The following is a 5,248-nucleotide window of genomic DNA, read 5'->3' on the forward strand; positions in this document are numbered from 1 at the left end:
AAGAGGGACTCTTTCTTACTTGTATTTGAAATAAACTCTACCTTGTCACCTAGGCTTGATTCCAATTTCCTTCTGAATGCCCTCAAGGCATTACTGTCAGATGAACTGGATACAGTAGAGTGTTAATACTAGTAGTAGTCATGAGTTCACAATATCTGTCCCACACGCTTTTTACAGTATATATGTTACCACCATCAAGACCTTTCTCCAGTTCTTGGACTACAGCGTTAAAGCAAGCTTGGTTGTAACTTGACAAATTGTCTGTTATGTACCGATTGCTGCTTGGGTTTTATTCCGATTCTGCATAAACGAAGCATGGCACTGTGGATGATACTTAGCTCCTGCAGCTACAAGGTCTGATATGCCAGCCAAACGATACCTCAAAATACAGTCTAGTTTGGCACCATTCAGGATCCTATCAGGTGTTTCCAAAGTCAATATTTGATGAACCTTTGGTTTAGATTCACATTGACAGTATATACACCTGTCCCACTGCACAGCCGATGTAGAACTTCGCCGGGAATGCGGTTTTTGTGGTTCACAGAGTTTCACATCGACACATGGCGCATTTGAGTAATTCCCAATAGGCTTGTCGGAACTGGACATGGAGGATTCGAATCTCCTTCTCAACCGATCAAGGTGTGATGAACTTGTGAAAGACGAAAAGCAGTTCTTGTGCCACAGTAATGTTTTACTCGAATCACCGAGGTCCACTGCATCACCTTGCAAACGATCTATTGTGTCCAGATACTTGTCACAGTTGTATCTAAATCTTGTTGCTAGAGCTTCCTTCAGGGTGTGAATACCTTTTTTTCTTTTTCTTTTTTTGTATACTGAATCGAGGCTCGTGAAAGAGCTAACATTTACTTCACAAACAAATCAACCAGACAAACAAAATATATAAAAAGAGGGAGCGGAAGACAAGATGGGGAGAGAAGGGGAAGCACACAAACACAACATTTGAGAGCAGGGAGATGTGTGGGGGGGGGGGGGGGGGGGTTGGGAGAAGTATAAAACACAAGGACACCAAGGACTTCCAGGACAGAAGTTGGTATTTCAAAAAAGTGGAATTGGGGTGAAAATTAGCGGGGGTAGAAAAGATCAAGGTTTTGGATGGGGGAAGATAAGAGATGGTGGTGAACAGCTGTTTTAAAGACCTGGAGGGTGGAGTGGGATTGAAGAGAGTGAGGGAGTTTGTTCCAGAGGTGGAGAAAAGAGGAATGAAGGAGTGAAGGTGAGCAGAGAGTCTTGATTTTGGCAGTTTAACCATAAGAGGGTTGCAGGCAGATCTTGTGCGACCTGTAGGAATATTTGCGGGACAGAGCCCAGAGAGAGCTGGGGGGCGGCAAGGCCAGAGAGGAGTCGGTAGGGAGTGGATGGGAGTGGAGTGGACCTTGGGGAGTGGATTTGCGTATACCGTCTTTCCCACCCTTCTGACAAATTAGGCATTTTTCCACTGAAAAACTCTCACTTCTTCTTCGTTTTAAAGTTGCCACAGAATCCATTTTCTGGAATGAAAGAATAAAATTCGATAAATTAAAATGTTTATTTATATTTAAAATGAAAATCAATCTTTAACAATAAACATGTTTAAAAAAAAACTTGATGCTCCCTAGAGGGATTTACAAGGGACCATTTCATAGGTTCATTGAGTGGCAATATGGTGCATCTTCATGGTGATAGTTACATTCGTTGCACTTCACTTAGTTCTGTATTTACATCTAATGGGATGACCCCTCAGCTCACAGAGACTATTGCATCATGGCTCATGTGCAAGATTCTGATTTCTTGTCTGTTATTATGGCATTGTATATCTAAAGCTCAATATGTGAGTGAAGAAAAAGATCTAATAAACCACCTTACCTAGCAATTGTCTCCATCAAAGTCATGTAAATGAGATAATATGCTTTGAAAGATGGAATGACAGCAATGCACTTTCAGTGAACTCAACAGTAAAGATGCCCTCTATTGACTGAAAGCAACACTTTTAGGGGAGAATTTATTATTTTATTGCCCTTGAATAAATTGTTGCAGCAATGTAATGACGACAAGTTGCTGTAGGCCCCTACACATAATTTAGGTTTAAAAGGGGTCCAAATTCCTCCCTCCCCCCCTCCCCCCCCCCCCAAAAAAAACCACCTTGTATCCATTCACATCCTCATCTCAGAGGGCCCAAATATGCAAACTAATTATCAACTGTGTTATCCATGTGATCCTAAATCCAGCCCAAACTTCAGCCTGGTGTTGGCTTCGTGGTTAGGGTGCCGGCTTGGGATCCACGGATCCTGGGTTCGAGTCCCGGTCGATCGCTGAATTAACGCCAGGGGGGTTGACCCAGCCTGTCATCCTTCCGAGGTCGGCAAATTGAGCACCAGCTTGCTGGGATGAATGATCACGGTGTGTACCCCGCGCTAGAATAGGTACACCGCATCCCTGCGCATCGAAAGAGCGTGACCAAGGGTTGGCGTCAGGAAGGGCATCCGGCCATAAAAACATTGCCTCAAACAGGGAACCATGATTGTCATGGGGTCCGCAAGGCCAACCCCCGCCCTGGCAGGGAAAATGGCCCCAAAACGATCATTCAATTATTCATTTATCCATGTGATCCTTCTTGAAAATAAAGTTGACAAACCCGAAATTCTGATTTTTTCGATTTTTGTGAAAAAGGGGCCAACTTTGACCCTCTTTAATTCATACCACTTTTAAGACTGAGTAATAGGACCTTTTTTTCTAAAACTGTCGACATATATCTACTTTAAAACAATATTTGTTTTAAAGATCTATATTGAATGTTAATATTTATTCTGGGGGTTCAAACTAAGCAGTACCCTAAATTTAGGGGTTTTAAGGGTCACATGACATTTTGGACCCTGGTGCCCTTAATAATCAACTGATTGAAAATTTGTTACTATCAACTTATAGCTATTATGTTTGTAGCTGCAAGATATTAAGTGGTCATTTGCTTCTTTGTGACTATTGGTTAATTAGTAATGACCAATCATGCAAATCTCCACCCCACATTTTGTATTATTTTCCAAATTTTTTTTTTTGGGAAAAGGGTTAATTTAAGACCCCTTTCGGAAAAATGTGGGGTGGCATCCACCCTGGTCCAAAGCACCCACCACCCCATGGCCTAACTATCCATGGTGGATGCCAGCTTCTAATATGAAATGATTTAAAAAGTTATCTGGGCCTCTTTCTTCCACTTCGCCTCCCAACTAAGCGGGGATTGGTGGGAACAAACATGAATGGACCAGTCATCATTCTCTGTGATTCCTTTCTCCTTTTCCCTCCTCAACCTACCCCGTGCAACACAGCATATCCCTCAGCTCAGGAAGTTCATCGAGGTCGACTCCTTCATATGGCGCACGTTGAGCCCGTTCACAGCATGAAGCACCAATCATCTTCAGAGACCCCAAAAGTGCCTTTTTCCATAGAATACGCTCTTTTCCTTTTTGTCCACCTGCTTCATGCACACTGAATCTTCATATCATTCACCGAGATTGAGCCCTTCACACCAACACACTCAGGCCTTTCATGCCACGAGTAAGGATTCTTTTTTACCGCACCGCCAAGAGACGCTCTTCTCCCCCTTCCCTTCCTACTATTTTCCTGCACTTTCTTGCTTCAAAGAAAAAGGGTTGAATCCTTTCCAAAGCTGTTTTGCGCACCACCAACAACAGTCAAAATCACATGGTGTAAAGGGAGTGGATATGGAGTAAACTTTAAGAAAAAGGAAAAATAAATATGAAAAGGTCCTATTTGGAATCCACAGCTGACCTGGCATTTCTTATGCAATACACCCTACATGACACAAATTGTCTATGCAAGCTTTGTAAACGATTGACATTCACACAAACGTAACAATATGCAATTTGGTGTCTGTCTGTCTGACTGTGATAAATTCTGTTGTTACTTATCTAATCTTAACCAAACCTGACAGGAGTATGAAGGGTAATACAAGGGAGGTTGTGGCGATTTAATTTGCCACCCTCACCAAGGTGGATTTCCTCCATGTAAAGGCTTATCGTAGCATTTTTCCAAGGCCGCTTATAAAAACAAAAGTAATAACAACAGTAATGACAATAGCATAATATTAATGTTATTACAAAAGAATATCCCCCCTTCACCAAGGGTTTTTTGTGATGTGTGATATTGCCCCCAACACCCTTACAGAAGTAAATTTTATTATAGGGAATTAAATAATATTATAAACCACATACAAGTATGATTACCTTTTTAAACAATCGCTGCTGCTGTTTAACACTAAACTGAAAGAAATTTGGAGGAATCCCGACATCCTTGAGGCATTATATGCTTAGCGCGTCCACCACAGATGAACGGACCTGAACCTAGATCTACTGTAATATATATACCCCAGAGAGGATAATGACATGACCCTTCCTGAGTTGTTAGTCCTGGTACCCATTCACTTTCCTGGGTACACTCCATATATTGAAAAGTCCTGCACAACCAAACAGTCGGCTGTGGTGGAGGGGTGAATCATCCTCCTACCCTACTATTACAGAAAACATGCAGTCTAGCACTTTCTGTTTCCCCTAGCCTTTGCTCATGTTGACGAAGGGGGAACACATGGACAAGACTTTTTTTTTGTATACTGAATCGAGGCTCGTGAAAGAGCTAACATTTATTTCACAAACAAATCAACCAGACAAACAAAATATATAAAAAGAGGGAGCGGAAGACAAAATGGGGAGAGAAGGGGAAGCACACAAACACAACATTTGAGAGCAGGGAGATGTGTGGGAGGGAGAGGGCTTGGGGGGAGGAGGTGTGGGAAGGGGGGGGGGGGGTGGGAAAAGTATAAAACACAAGGACACCAAGGACTTCCAGGACAGAAGTTGGTATTTCAAAAAAGTGGATTCGGGGTCAAATTAGTGGGGGGTAGAAAAGATCAAGGTTTTGGATGGGGGAGGATAAGAGATGGTGGTGAACAGCTGTTTTAAAGACCTGGAGGGTGGAGTGGGATTGAAGAGAGTGAGGGAGTTTGTTCCAGAGGCGGGAGAAAAGAGGAATGAAGGAGTGAAGGTGAGCAGAGAGTCTTGATTTTGGCAGTTTAACCATAAGGGGGTTGCAGGCAGATCTTGTGCGACCTGTAGGAATATTTGGGGGACAGAGCCCAGAGAGAGCTGGGGGTGCAAGGCCAGAGAGGAGTCGGTAGAAGACGGAAAGACCACCAACCTGCCTGCGGTGAGTGAGTGAAAGGCCCTTGGAGTTAGCTTCATCG

The sequence above is a fragment of the Myxine glutinosa genome, chromosome 1 (assembly GCF_964187855.1).
Source record: "Myxine glutinosa chromosome 1, kmMyxGlut1.1, whole genome shotgun sequence".
NCBI classification, from domain to species: domain Eukaryota; kingdom Metazoa; phylum Chordata; class Myxini; order Myxiniformes; family Myxinidae; genus Myxine; species Myxine glutinosa.